Source organism: Apis laboriosa, unplaced genomic scaffold, assembly GCF_014066325.1.
Source record: "Apis laboriosa isolate Shangri-la unplaced genomic scaffold, ASM1406632v1 scaffold104_cov149, whole genome shotgun sequence".
In the NCBI taxonomy this organism is placed as follows: Eukaryota; Metazoa; Arthropoda; class Insecta; order Hymenoptera; family Apidae; genus Apis; species Apis laboriosa.
This window is the reverse complement of record NW_025220694.1, coordinates 2,352,429-2,369,794: the sequence shown is the minus strand read 5'-3', so window position 1 is coordinate 2,369,794 and position 17,366 is coordinate 2,352,429. Positions and strand designations below refer to the sequence as shown.

The following is a 17,366-nucleotide window of genomic DNA, read 5'->3' as shown; positions in this document are numbered from 1 at the left end:
TCGAATCTCGTTAATTAAGCCCACTCATTCTCTTTCTCGTCCTCTTTTCTCTTGTCTCGACGTTTGTTTGACCACGATTAGAATCGAGGATTTAACAGCTGGTAAAACGTAAATCCTGACCGATGAATATTATGGAAATTTTTTTAATAACTTCTCTCCTTCGTGTCCATAAGCAACACGGATGATGGATAATGAATTCAACCCTAAATTTCATTTTTTTTTCCCTATCTTCTCTTTTTAAGTTCATCACGTGTTTTTAATTATAATGGAAAATTAATAAAATCATTGGAATTAAGGCGATTAAATATTATTTATAAATTATTCATAATTATAAATATTTATATCTTTATAATATCAGAAATCATTATATCAAAAATTGTGAATATTTAAGATAGTAAAATAGAAATATTGTGTAAGTATATTTCTTTGTTTGTCTGATATGATTAATTTGCATTTATTTGTTTCTGCATTGATTAAAATATTATTGAAATTATTAATCTTAATTATTAAATTTTTTTTGTTATATATTTATATTGTTGTATTTATTATTATTAAATTGAATCTTTGTATTAATGTCCGAGAATTTTAGTTTAATTAATCCTCCTATCTTTTAGGTGACAAGCATCAAAGAGATAAATCTAGATCAATTTTAAACGCTTATTTCTGATATAAAAAAGAAATAAAATTAGAATTTACATTCAATAAATATTTTTCAATAAATATTATATTCAATAAATTGCACGTATATTGATATAGACTTGAAATAATTGATTAAAATAAATATTTTTTTTATTATATATGAAATGAAATATTTAAATAATATTTTTATGAAATTTTATTCCACAAACAATTACGATAGTATATTTTATACATATTTATATTATTAAGGAATTTTATGAATTAATATTCATAAATAGTTTATGCATCAATCAGAAAATATGATGAGAAATTTATCTTTCGTATAATTTTTATAAATGTGTTCTATCTAGTTTCTTAGTTAATATTTTTCTTGTTAAATAATAACCATAAAAGAAATAATTTGAAATATATAATCAATATATCAATATGTCAATATTATTTCAAATAATTATTTCTAATATATCATAAAGAAATTTTTTTTCTATGATATAAATATATTTATATTTCTAAATATCTATATTTCTAAAATATAAATATATATAAAATAAAAATTCAAAAATTATTTATTTCAAAAATATTATTTCAATAATTACATATTTCCGATACTTTTTATTTGAAATATTATATTGTATATTATATGTATTTATATATACAGCTTATTGACTTCATATACATGATTAATGAAGGAATTATTAATTGTCCAGAAAATAAAGATACTTATATATTATAAAGCTAATAGAAAAAAAATATACTGATTTGTTGATAGGATTGCAGATAACATTCCAAATGAGACATAGTTGCTAATTAAATTTGGATAAAGTTTAATTTCGATTTACAATATCTAAAAGTTTTAGTTTTATTGATCTTATAAAGTGATAAGTACCCAAGGGATAAATCTAGATCAATATTGGATAGTCAAACATTATCAGAAGCAAACAAAAATAAATTTATATTCCCTAAGAAAAGTTTAATATTCTAATATAAATTTGAAAATTAAATCAAAAAAATATTTTTTTGCTTTGTCCTTTTAAAGTTTCAATGTAGTACTCCTGCTACATACATGCAAGAAGGAGAAAAAGGAATAAAAGAAGAGAAAATAGAAATAGAATGGATCGAAGGGAAGAGATGGTGACGTTTCAATAAGATTCTAATCACGCTTTTAGTTAGCGGCCACTCGCCTCTGTCCTTCGTACCCGTCCATGAAAAATTAAACTGCCGAACATGATATCCGTGGAAAGCCTCCCCCTCGAAATCCGTCGTAATTTACGAGCGTGTACAGCTTATAAATATTTCAGGGCCAGCTTTCAACGGTCTGACGCTACCAACGATAAAGATCGTTCCAAACGTGCCACGACTCTGACTCCGTTCTAAAGGATTCTGTGGTTGCCGAACTCATTTCCGTTCCCGAATTTCGCCATCTTTTGGCCTGGACTGGGATCGAACGGTTCGTTTTGCCATTTTTCTCCCTTCCTTTTCTTTACAATTTGTTCCATTGCACTCTTTTTTAAAGAAAAAATAAGAGAAGGTGTGAAGTGAAATTTATTCTTTAGATTTTTCAAGTCCTTTTGAATTTTTAAATGAATATAATCATCCGTGAACATTCTGTGTGCGAAACAAAATTTTGAATTCTTTTAAAAAAATTTGTATTTTTGCTGATAAATCTTTTAAATATTATATTTCATTGGATGGATAATTATGTAAAATAGAGATCTCAATAAGTAAGAATTTCTTTTAATTTTTTTGAGAATCTAAAATTTTTAGAATTTTCCTTCAATAGGAAAGAAATAGATAGTTGTGAACATAACAATTAAAATTGCTTAATGAAGTAAAATAAAAATATATTTGTCTACAGGGATTAAATGTTTTAATAATTGTCAATGAATAATTGTCAATTTAATAAGTATCATTTTATTTTATTTAGTAAAAATGTAATATGTAAGAAATAATGCAAAAATAAATTTTTTTAATAATTAGAATTGAGATTTACAATTAATGGAACAAAAAATATAATCAGTCACGAAAATTTTACAAGAAAATTCATTTCATTCAAAAATCTTTTTTAAAGATTTTAAGATGTATGCATGTAAGGATTATATATATAAAAAAAATTTTTCTTCTTTAATGAAAATATATTTAAAACACGTGAAATCAAATTTTCATTATTTTTTTATTTTTTAAATATCATTTCGCAAATATTGAGAATATCTCTTACAATAAGGTAATAAAGCATTAAATCTGTATTTTATATAGCTATTTAAACATTTGTTTTATCATATATCATATAATTACATTAAAAAAAAAAAAGAAGAGATATTATTGAAAATTAAAAATTGATTTGTTCTTGATTTAAACATTTGTTTTATCATATATCATATAATTACATTAAAAACAAAGAGAAGAGATTATTCAAAATTAAAAATTGATTTGTTCTCGAAGTTCTAATAACAAAATAATGCTCTATACGTATATATAATTTATGATATTTTATATACTCATATAAAAGTTAAAAATTTCATATAAAACAGAATTATTATTACTATTGATAAATAACTTGCTAATTAAATTTGTGTACGTATAAAAACTTTTAACTAACTATACATACAGGTTTCTAATATTTAAAAATGAATTTTAATAAATAAAAATGCAATTTAAATAATATAAGAAAATACGATTATATAAATAGAAAGTGGCGAAAAAGTATATTAAAAACTTAATTTTTATAAATTAACTAATTTTTCTATTTAATTTATAAAATAATAAAAATTGTAATTGAATTATAGCTAGACTAAATGACATTAATATAATATAATACGAATAAAATGATTTTTGAGATAACAATTAGAAATATTAGAATTTTTTGTCAATTACTATTAATTAATTTTTCATAATTGAAGTATATAAACATTTTTCTATCATAAAAGAATTTTTAAATATTATTTTACAAAATAAGACAATTTTTTAAATAATAATTTTTTTTAAATAATCTATATATGATTAAATCTTATTTATGTAACTATAACAAATCTAATGATATTTATTAGAATATTATTCTATATATTATTAAATGCACAAATTTAAATGTAAAATATATATAATGACTTATTGAATAAGTTTTCGTTCTTTCAAGCTTCTTTCTTAATTACCGCAATCGCTACTGTCCAGTAAAACGTTTCAATGTCCACTACCATAATTAAAGCGATCACGAAGCACAAACGAGAACCGATTAAGGTAGTGCATCGGCACAGAAGCACGTGTATAGAACCAAGACAAGATCGTTGTATCTGGATCTGAGTGAAACGAGGCCGTTGCTCAATCAACCAAATATGGCTAACCATGAACGCATTAACGATCTCGTATACATCCAAGAAGATAAGAAGCCCAGTCTTTCCTTTTTCCATTGGAATTTTCACGTTGCTTACACGTATCTAATACTCTTTTTTCTTCTGTTGTCTTAACTATTCGATTTAATTACTATATTTATACTATATATTTATTACTACATATTTATTTATTTATATTATATATATATATTATTTATCTCTCTAATTATATTATTTTTTTAAAAATCGAGTTTACTATCAATGAATCGTTGCATTTTTTTTTTTGTGAAATTTTCTAATTTTCGAACATTTAACATTTTTAAAATAATACATTTTAAAAGTTTTCAAATTATGATAGAGAAACTTTCTGATAGAGAAATTTAAAATTTTATTTATAAAATACATAATGAATTTTCTTTTTTTTCATTTTTTTTTATATTGAATTGATTATTGAATTTGATTATCTTTTTAATTTTTAAATATTAAAATTATCAAATAAATTTTAAAAATGTTTAAACTAATATATTATTTATTTTAAAATCTTTTAAATTGCAATATAGAAATTCTATAGAAATCTATAATTTTATAGATAAAGATAAAGTAAAAAGAGATAAAGATAAGTATTAATTTTCAAATACTTTATAATAAATTTTTCTTTTTTCTAAACTTTTTTTAAACTTTTTAATTTTCAAATTATTGAAATAATTTTAGAAATATTTTTGTAACATATCTTGAATTATTTTCAAATATTTAGCAACGAGTTTTCGTCTTTTCCTTTCCTTTTTAGTTTTTAGATATTAAAATTTTTACGCTAATATATTTTAAAATCTTTCAAATTATAGTTTAAAAATTCTGTTAGAAATCTAACAATTACATCATATCTTGACGCGTAATTTTCAAATACTTCGCCACAGATTTTCTCCTTTTTCCTTCTTTTTTTTTCTCGAGTGTACAGTGACTGAAGGTTTAATTAGTTTCAATGGATCGATCAACAAGTATGCCGCGAAAGGTGTTACTGGTATAATTGTTCCCGTAATTGGACGATCTTGTCTCGTCTTGTACGATTTCTCCTTTATTTCATCGTTCATCCCGACTAGTCGCGCAGAATGCGTAACACGATGCTTTTGCTCACTCACGGATTTGTGTTTTCGTTTTAATGGACACTGTGAAGAAGTTTTCTCGTTAAGGATACTTCAATTGCCGAAGACGAAGCTATCGGATTACACAAACCTCTCTTTGATACGTTTAAAAAGAGGAAACGAATGGATTCGATGGTGATGAAATCAAACTTTTCCGATAACTGGTTCCAACTCTTTCTTGCATTTGAAATTAAGTCGGGTAAATATATTTACTTTGAACTAGAATTCATTCAATAGACATTCGAGTAGATGTTCGATAAATTGTTTTCTAAGAGAATTTAGAATTGGCATACTTTTCATATTTTCTTATTTTTCTGCAATTCTAATATATATACTTAAGCACGATAAATATAATTATAATTTCTAGAAATTATCTACATTGGAAATATTTTAGAAAATTATTGAATTTTTGAAGTAAAGAGAATAATCATTTAAATTGATTATTGATTATTGATACTTAACAAGTCTTTTTTGAATTAATTATAATGGGATAAATTGGCACTCAATAAAACTTTCTCAAAATAACGATATTTATATAAATAAAAATAAATTTGATTTTAAAAATATAATAATCAAACTATTTAATAAATCAAATATACAATAATTTAATAATATAAAAAATATAATTTTATTTTTTTAGATGAAAACAACAGATTTAAAATATTTTTATCACTCTTCATAGAATTTAAAATAATGTGATAGTTTCCTATAAATAAAAATTGAGAAAAGCATAAAAAAAAATTTAATTAGCCGACTCGAAAAACTAACTCGAAAAAAATATTGAATTCAACATTGAACAATTTATATGCAATTTTGAAAAATAATAAATTATAACAGAAATGAAAGTATATACAGAATCTATAGATACAGACAGATAGTCAATTTGGTTATAAGAAAAATAAATAGTTCAAAAATTATATTTATAAAATATATTATATATCTATTATATTATATTTTTTTATTAAAATATTAGTATGTGATTAATAATTACATTAATTTTTAAATGGAAATGCATTTTTTTTCTTTTTATAAGTTTTCTTTTTATAAGTCTTCTAATAAAAAAATATTGGAATAGAGTTGACAAATAATTAATTTAATATAATATAATATAATATATAATATAATATATATATATAATATAATATAATGATTCCAGTTAATAACTCATATAAAAAATATTTTTAAATTCATATTTTGCTATAACTCCAGTGATAATATAACGTAACGGAGTTACGATTTGAAATAATTGTGATCTGAATAATGATGTACTCTAATGATGTACTCTATAGTTATAATAATTAATATTGTATTTTCAACAAAATCACAAAAATTCAAACTTACCAACTTCAATTTAACTAAATATGATATTCTAATTATAAAACTTATAGCAAATAATTATTTCTAAAAAAAAAATTAAGTATTTGAATATTTTTGCAAATCAAAGATCACTTCGAAATCATGTTATTGTCATCTTTGCATTCTAATGTTAAATAGAATAATACGAAGGAAAAAATATATATATTTATTATGCAACCTTACAAAACATTGGTGATCTTAAAAATTTCTGAAAAAATAATCTTGAGAAAAAAATCTTTGTAGGTTATTCGTCTAAAAGAAGACTATTTTAAGTAGACTACCCTGTATACATATACATAAGATTCAAAGAAGCTACTCAAAGATTCTACATTCTTCTCGAGAATCTCTCCTCGATCTTCAAAATGCAACGAGAAGAAGGAAAAGTGCCAACTTCCCCTTTTAACAATTCCTAAACATACTCCTGATGCGACAAGGCGGAAGACGAGCCGTTGTGAAATCGAATTCCCGTCAGTCCACTTGTGTAAAATTGAACCACCCTTCGCCCTTCCTCGATTCCACACGATAATGGCATCGAGGCTTGGTCCCGCGGTTCCCATTCAGGTGAGACATCTCAATTTGCGTGTTCTTCGCAAGGTGAATGCACCGCTTTATTAACCAAGCAAATTTAAAGTCGAAGGGTGGAACGGGCGTTGTCATTCAGCCAACGAAGTAACTTCGACTCGATTCTCTCTCTCCCTATGGTATGGCTTGATCCTCATTGTTCAAAATGTTCCACGCCTCTCCGAGCCCATTCCTCTGCTCCACCCCATTAAGCATCTTCCTCTGTTTTCCTCGTTTTGCCTTTGAGGCCTCGTTCTCGTTATCGTCGTATCAAGGATCGCGTACGATAAACCCGCCCTCGAAGCCGGAACAGGAGAGACCTTTCTTGCTCCTTGTGAAACTTTAATGAGAATGTAAGATGATTCTGCGGCTGCTCGTCTCATTTCCTTTCCGAATCTTGCCATTTTTCTTTTTGTCGAAGTTAAGGATCGATTTATTCTGCGATTTTTTCAGATTTTACTGAAATTAAAAATTGGAATTTTGGTAATCATATTCAATGATAGATGATGATTGATTATGATCATTTATTATGAAAATCTATTTTTGATAAAAATTAAGTAATACATAATGTTATATTTATAATATGAAATAGAAATTTATATATATATTATATTTATATATTAAAAATTTATATTATAATTAATATATATATAATTAATATATTCGTGGAACTCTTTTGAAATTCAGTCAATTCTAGAAGGATTAATTCTTAAATTTTCGTTAAATGAAGCAAAATGAAAATAGATAACATTCATGATATAGTATGATAATATGATAAAAGTATTCTGTATTTGTGAGATTTTGATTAAGAAGAATTTTGATTAATTAAGATTTTATCTTTGTTCATATGTAGAAAAAAATTAGATAAAATGAAATATAACTAAGATTCAACTTGCTTTATGCTAAATATATAGATCTAATATTTTTGTTTTGCATATAATATATATTATACTATATTATTAATAGTGACAAATAAATTTATCCATTTGCAAAATATTTGATAATTGAGTGATTTCAAACCTCAAAATATTTCTCAATTTCAGGAATTTACTTATTAATATGTATTTAGAATTATGTATATTAAAAATCTTATAATTATTAATAGAATTATGAGAATCTAAAAAATATATTTCATTAATTTCTTATAATAGATTAAAATAGATAAAAAAATCGTAATTGGAATTATAGATAATAAAAAAATGAGCATAATTTTATTTCAATTTTTCTACTTATAACAGTTTAAAAATAATATTTGATTTATAATATCTTTAAAAAAATCATAAAAAAATAATCATTTGAAACACATAATTTATTTATTAGCATTATAATTAAATTATATGTATATGAAAATTATATAATATTAAAAAATTAAGAAAATTAATTTTAAATAAATAGGAAATTTCTAAAATTTTTGTTTGAGTCTATTTTAAAATACTTTTTTTATTTTTGAAAGTAACTTGAAAGAATCTTTTCTTTTTTTAGATATTTATAAAAAATTCGAATTTAATCTGTCAGTATTTAATCTTGATATACTTGATCTCATCATTAAGAAAAGAAATAAAATTGAAAAAATATCAAAACTACAAATATCAAAATAACATATATAACGAACAATATTTATATTTGTTACGATTGAATTATCATGAAATATTCGATATTTTGTTGCATGAAATTAATTTTCAAAACTATCATAAACCGCTACGCATCGTTTGCCTCTTCGAAATATTATACTCGCATAATTTTTTTCGATTACCATTTTCATATTGCTCCGCCAAAAGTTGTGCTCATACTTTTCATCGTATCATGAAAATCTCGCAACAGACATGGGCCATTAATCCCGATCACCATCCTATCCATATCATTCACCATTGTTCCAGAGATCCTCATATCATGTGCTGTCACGAACGAAAAATGCATGGTTTAAATATCCTATTGTTTATTGAAATTATCAGTCTATACGAAAACATAACAGTTCATCACGATAAATCAGTTTGATAACAACATATTGTTATTTTATTATTTGAAGAAATATCAAGGAAACAAATATTTTTCAACAATTTTTTATTTTTTTTAAATTGTAATTCGTTCGTGAATATTTCTTTTTTTAAAGAAAGATGTAATACAAAATAACAGAAAATGATAATAATTGTTTAATGAGATATATTACTATTAGATGAAATAAGATAATATTTGAATAAAATTCAATATAGATAAATCAATAATATTTCATAAATTTTTTAAATATATTTATTTATTTACTTATAAACATAATATTGTATTAAAAATATTATAATATAATTAAATAATCAATATCTAACAAAATAGTTTCTATTTAATTCTTTGAAAGAAACGAACAGAAAAAATTGTATTTTTTTGCATTATGCAAAACTTATGTATCGCTGTGATATAACTTATATTTAATTTTCTATAAATATAGCTGCATTAGATTTTAAATAAATAACAAAATAATCGTAATTTATAATAATATGTAAACAATAATGATAATTTTGAATTGTACATAAAGTAACAAGACATATAAATTCTTACATAAGAAATCGTTAATTTAATTTAATTGAATTTGCCAACAAAATATTGACAAAAATATTGACAAAAAATATTGACAAAAGTTTATATAAAAATGTTTAGAAAAACAACTTAAAATGTATTTTCAAAGATATATATTTTTTTAAGATACTTAAACTTAAATAATAGATTAATTAATAAATAAGATACTTAAACTTAAAAAACTTAATTATAAAATTTATAATTAATCACAAATTTTTTTTTAATCTTATTATTAAGAAAATTCTAATTTAAAAATTCTAATTTTAAAAAAAAATTACATGTAGAGCATAAAGATCAGACATTTACCTAATTAATTAATTAATTAGACATTTTGTTATTCACGAAAAATTTCTTTAAAAAAAACTAAGCTTAAAAATTTTGATATTTTCTTATATTTAAAATATAAGAATATCACTTGTATTTGAATTACATAAAAATAGCACGAGAAATTGTGCCAACCATCGAATAACAGTATTTTAAATGTATTATTTTTAAAGTGTTTTTTAACAATTTTAAGAAAAACTGTTTTTATTTAATTAAAATTTTGTACAATTATCACATTCCCTGTTAGAATTTTTATAAAAATTTTCATGTAATTATTATAAAAACTTTTATATGTAAAAATCCATTTAAAAGAAAAAATGCTTGTTAATTCCAATTTGGTGCTTGATAAAAAACATATTAACAATATATATAAGACTTATTCAGTAAGCAGTAACATTATTTCTGTTAACAACGATGACTTCTTTTGAATTCAAATTATCAGTAGGATCAGAATCACAGAACACAATCATCACATTTGTACGATTCTAAATCTTATATAACATGGAATCAATTAACTGTGTTATTTGTGTTACTTATACATAATAACGATTTCAACAAATTTAATACTGAATTTGCACTGGCTAAAACTGACATTATTTGCAAGTTCTATTCTGAATACGATAATTTACGAACAAGTCCCAAAGAGGTCGTAAGCAGCTCGCAAAAATCTCTAGTCAGTGTAAACGCAGTGTAATAGGTATCTACAAAGCGAATACTTCATGAACAACTTTAGCCAGTGTAAATAACATAATATGCAACGTTTCATGGACAATAAGAATTTCAACAGAAAATGATGGAAAAGTAAGATTTTTTTAAATAAATTTTTCTAATTTTTATATTCAATCTCAATCTATGTATTTCACCAACACATTTCAATCTTTCTTCTTTCTCTTTGCTGATTTATCGAAAAAATCGATTAGCGTGAGAACCATATCGTGTCCGTCATCTTGTCGTAATTCGCACCGTTATCCAACAAATTGCTTTAATTACACGACAGTCTAGTTAATTCGCCAACTCAATTTACGCTGCACCACCAAACATAGAAAAAAGGAGGAAGAAGAAAAGAGAGAGGAAAAAAAAGAAAAAAAACAAAAAAGAAGGACTTGGCGAGAATTAATTATAAATGTGAGTGAGCGTATCTTCGTCCTGTTTCTTTTGTACTGCGATTCGCATGGATAATGACATCGACATTTGAGAGTCGGGTCACCTAATTATTCAGTCTTCCTGCTGTTATGAATTTGAACGCTCGATACTTCGTTTGCTGCTTATCCTCATCCTATTATATTTCACGCGTTCACGCGTTCCTACTTGCTATAATTCATCGGTTAATTACGACACGTGGTGTGATGGAATCACATTTGCGTAGTTTTTCTGTCAATTGAATTTGATTATAACTAATTTTTCTTATGATATTGATAATAATAGATATTTGAAATGAGAAAAAAAAATATCTGCATTTCTTTAAGTCTTAAATTTGCAATAATAGTTTGTTTCTGTATTGATTAAAATATTATTTGAAATAATTATTTGATTTTATAATGTATAATAAGTTAATATCAATTATATACTTTTTAATTATTACATATTATATATATGTGTATAATATTATATACAATTTCAATTATTTATTTTTCAGATATTATATAAATAGAAATAGATATTATTTACTTATTCATAAACGCTATAGAATTGCAGTTTAATATAAAATTATTTTTAAAAATAAATATTTTTAAAATGAATATTTTTATTTTATTTTCGATATTACATTTATGTATATTTATCTAAAAATTATTTTCTTGTTTGTAATACAAGATAATGATTGATAACCCTTGATAACATTTTATCATTTTATCATGTTATATTTTAATATAACAATATTTATGTATATATATTTTTTTGTAATAATTAAAAATGTATGTAAAATAATTAAAAATGTGTGTGTGTTAAAAAAGTGTTATATAAACTAAGACTAGTAAAATATTAAATGCTTAGATCCAATGGAGATAAGTGATTTTATTTTTGTAATTCTCATTATATCTGTTTTCATGTTTTTTTTTTTTATTGAGAAGATAAAAAAACATATTAGTTTTATTGTTATATTGAAATATTGTTAAATTGAAATATCATTTTTATATATTCTTATATGTTCTTATAAACAATTGATAAATATTTTCTTAAATATACATAGAATGAAATATTTGAATATTATTTTCATGAAATCCTGTAAATCATTATTATATTTGATTAATATTTGTTTTTATATAATAATAATTATATAATTTAAATATAATAATCCTAAAATGTACTTAAAGTTAAAAAGTTAATATTCATAAATTCGTTCGCAAATGAGAAATTGTAAAGAAAAATTTATTTTTTCTTATATATATAAATAATTGCATTTATTTTTTGTCTCTATTTTTTTCTCTACTCTTTCTTATTTTCTTTTTTAATTAATAATCACGAAGAAATAATATTAAAATAATAATATTTAGGCACATCAAATACTATTTCAAATAATTATTTCTAATATATCTTAAAGAATTTTTATTTCAATTAATAAATTTATTTACTATATTTTAAATAAATATCTTTCATTGATATATTTTCACTATTTTTTTTATTATATTTATACATAAAAAAAACTAAAATAAATCTTTAAATATTATTTCATTTCAGTAGAATTATTTTAATATGTATTTCAATATTTATTTTCAATGTTTCTTATTTGAAATATGCTTCAATACTAATTATATTGAAGCGTATATTGAATTCGTTTCGAATTCGAATTTGGAATTAAAATTCTTTTGGTTTTGAGAAACTAAAGTAGAAAATAGGATGAAATTTTATTTTTTTATTAAGATTTTCATTTGGATTAATATATATTTTTTTTTAAATAATAATTTAACAAGATTAAAATCAATAACTTTTTTTCAGAAATTAAAGAAAAGTTTAATAGAAATAAATAATTTTAATTAATAATAATAAAAAAAGAATTATTTTTTATTTTAGTAGAAAAATATTTCAAGACATAAAAAGAATATCTGAAAAGAATTATCAATTTTCTTATTATCGTTAAATTATAAATCATAAAATTTATAATAATTAAAATAAATTTATAATAAATATAAAAATATAAAATATATAATATAAAAAGTTCTTATTCTACATTATATATAAAATGAACAATTATTGTTATAATTATGAAATTAAAATAATTGTATAATAATAATAATTTGGCTCTTCATAACAATGAATTACGCCAAATATTAAGATCAGTTATAATAACATGATTTACATCTCTTCCTAAGTAGATTACTCTAATCTCGACTAACGACAGATCCAATTTGTAGTGTTAAGTCCGTAATACTGCAAAACTACTATTACACATTGCATTGAGGTCAGAATATGAATTGTTCATATCTTTTTTTTTCTTTTTTATCATTTAATCCTCTTGAGATGAATTTTTCTTTCAACAATAATATAATGAATATAATAAATTAATAATAAAATAAATTTAATTTCATTGTATAGGATTAATAATCTTATCTCAATAGTATCAGAAAAATTCATATAATACTTAATTTAGGATATAATATCCTATTAGTCTCGAAAGAATAAAGTGATTCTTTACTTAAAGCAACTGTTATAATACTTTAAAATAAAATAGATATTACAATATTCTTTTTATTCTACAAATTATAATTATTTTTATATTTTTATTCTTATAAATAAATATCTATAGCCTTTTAATAAGAATTATTTAAAATAATTCATAGCATTTAATTACATTACTTATTATATTTATCCTTATAAACATATATATAACATTTAATATTTATATTAATATTTGTGTTATTAAGATTTATTTTATTAAAGATTTATATCACTTATAAAAAAAATCATATATATGTATAATTATCTATAATATATATTATCTTCTTCCATAAAACATTAACTGTTGCATTGTCTATATTATATCTGACCCAGTTTTGCAACATTATTTTATTAGATATTTTTTTATATGAATTCCTAATAATTATAGATAATTTTATTATATTATTAAAGTAATAGATAAGCTATAGTAGTAATAAATAGATTATCCTTGCGATAATCTATTAATAAATAGATTATCCAGCCTCTATGTGTCCTACATTATTCTCCTTATGAAAGAAAAATAATATATCAACATATATAAAATATATAAATATTAGTTTTGCATATAAAATCTTTAAAATAAACAAAAATTCATTCATAAATATGGATTCTATGTATTATTTTATCTAATATATTTCAATATTAATTTTTAGTTCTTTAATTTATTTCAACTTATAAAAAATATTTTCAAATAAATTTTCATTTTCATTTTACAAATTATTTATATTAGTATACGTGTATATTATATCGATTGTTCAATATTTTCTTATTTTTCTCCACCTCTTATTATTTCACAAGTTTCTGAAGTTCTCTTTTGTTTGTTCCTTTATCTTTCGTTTGTTTCTTGTCTATATCTTTTCTCCAACTTTTATTTGATCTTCTGTCTTTGGATTGCCAATATTTATTTTGATATTTTATTTTTGAATATTCATTGTACAATTCCAAATAAATTATTTATTTTTGATATATAATTATATGTACTATTTCCATAATTTTTCTAATTTGCTTATTTTCTGGATTTTTCTGATGTTCTTTCTCAAAAATTCATTTCAATAGATCTCGGTACTTTTTCTATACTTTGACATATAGATAATAATTTATTTTAATATAAAAAATTAAAATTAAAAATAAATTTAAGAAAAATTGGATATATGTATATATAAGAGAAAAATATCAATAATTATTATTAAAAAATCAAATAAGTATAAAATAATGATGGAAACAAATATTTAAAAGTAAAAATATTAAAAATGAAAATACTAAATATTATAATCAAAAAAAAAAAACAATTAAAAAAAAAATTGTTCCATTTTTATTTCTTAAAATAAAAATATTACTAACAACAATTTAAAACTATATTTCTTTCTTTAAATGAATTTTATATCATTTGCTGTTAGATGTCTTTAGTATTAAATATAAAATTCACTACCGACTTATGCGGTTAATTAACCAATAGATGGACATAGTATCACTTTTTCTCTCTCATTCAGCAAGCACTTTCTTTGTAATAAATCGAGCAGATTCGCAATTTATCTTTCGAAAGTGTCTAAATGAATTTCTCGAACGAAATACATTGTTGATTTTCCGACGATAATTCCAACCAACTTCTCTGCTATTCTCCATTCTATCGGAGTTTCTTGGGATTCGCACGTTTTAATTGTTATAAATCTGTCCCACGTCACCGTGAGAGCTCTATGAGAACGAGAAAGCGTGTTTTCCTTCGATTTCTCTCGCCATCAATTGTTTCTCTACTATTCAAGTTGCTTTCGAATATAATACTCGAGAAATGCAATTAAAATACATAAATCATCAAATTTCTTCTCATTTTTTGTGAAAAATAAAAATTATAATATAAATAAAAAAAAATTTTTAAGAAGAAACTATTTAGAAAGAAAAATCAATGAAATTAAATTTGTCTGTAATACAAGATTTTGTATTCTCCTATTTTTTTTTGTTTCTTTTCAATTTTTCATTCTATTCCATTTTTATTTTTCTATTTTCTTTTTTTTATATTCATTCTTTCTCAACTCTGTGTATATTTCCTCATTAAATATTAAAAGGGAATTCAATTATCAATTTTTAATACCAGTCTCAATCAATATTAGTTCTGTTCACAATGTTTTTTTTTTATTCACATTTGTCAATCTCCCATATTTTCTCCTTGCACATGTAAAATTATTTTTAGATATACTCGAATGATAAAACTTAATACTATATTACTTAAATTTAATTTTTAATAATATTTAATCATATTATATTGTTTAATTGTTATTTAAATATTATAATGATAAAATATATCATTTAGATTCAAATTTTTTAATTATATTCATAAAAATATAAATCTGAATAATCATCCAGATGTATAATGTAGTAATAAATAATTGTATTATCTTAAACTTGTATAACTTACAATATTTTTTAATAGTGATTCGTGCAAGCAATTAATCGTGCATAAAAATAATTTTTTAGTTATATGTTATTATTATTTTTTTTAATATTATGTTATTATATAAAAAGCAATTAAAAAAACTTATTTATTAATTTGAATATAACTAATTTTAAAAATTAATTATATTAAAATTACATAAGAATCTGCAATGATTTTATTTTTTATCATTGTCAAATTTAATTCTATAATATAATACTGAATACTATAAAATTAATTTATAAATATATCATGTAATAAAAGAGTTAATTTCTTATTTGATAGAAGAATGTTAATTATTTAATTTGTTTAATTTATAATTACTTGCAATCAAATTATCAAATTTATTAGGAACATGGATTCATATAAAATCAGTATATCGAATTATATATTTAATTTTAATATTATTAGTAGATATATAATATTTAGTAAATATTATGTTTTAACACATAATTATAATTTTATCGATAAAATATTTAATTTAATTATAATATCCATCATAAAGATGTAATCTATATATTTTAAGATGTTTATCTTATATAATCTATCTACATATAAAATAATAAGTAATAATAAATATTATTTCTAATTTAAATAAAATTAGTTTATCGTTAATTTAATACATTTTGATAAGATTTGTAACATTATAAATAATTATAAATATTATTATCTATTATAAGTCGATTTTGAATATTAAAATATTTATAAATAGTAGTATATAAAACATTAATATATTCGTGAAATCTTTAAAAACTTAATTTTAGAAATCAAAACAAAACACAACACAAAAATTGATATACAAACATTGTATAAAAATTCCAAGAACCATTCTATCTTCATTACATCATTATTTTACTCTCTTTGTTTCACTTCATTTAATAGAAACTTAAATTGCTTAATAATATATAAATTTCAACCAAAATTTTTATATATCAACGTTTGTATTTATCTTAACCTCCAGAATCAAAGATATATATGACATGTAAGGATGATTAATATATACATTTTTTCATATTTATCATACCTTTCAAATAATATATTTATGAATAAAAAAACAATTTTTTCATTGCAATTTTTAAATATTATCAATAAGTTAATATAAAATATAAATTTCCTAATATCTTTGATTTAATTTACTTAATCTTTGACAATTTGCCTAAATCTTTCTTAGATCATACAGAGAAAAAGGTAAACAGTCCGACAACTGGATTATACGAAGAACAACTTGTTTTGATCATTAAGGAGACTGCGATTCAGCTGCATGGTATTTGAAATTCATACAAAGCGAAATCATGGCAGACCTGACCTACTTAAGACTAGAATACCACAACCTTATTTGGATTAGAACGAATGTCTAGCCAACGATGTTCATTAAATTCACGT

The 17,366-nt window shown here is 21.6% G+C and overlaps 1 protein-coding gene across 5 annotated transcripts in view; it reads left to right on the top strand.

The window, feature by feature from the left end:
* Positions 1-17,366, top strand: part of LOC122717162 (ankyrin repeat domain-containing protein 50-like) — a 320,332-nt gene that overhangs the window by 278,689 nt on the left and 24,277 nt on the right. Inside the window, exon 5 of one of the 5 annotated variants that reach the window (XM_043941081.1) lies at positions 1,935-2,083. The exons of the other annotated variants lie outside the window; for them this stretch is intronic. The gene's annotated coding sequence lies outside the window, so the exon portion shown is untranslated. The remainder of the gene's footprint in view (positions 1-1,934; positions 2,084-17,366) is intronic. 5 annotated transcript variants of the gene reach the window in all.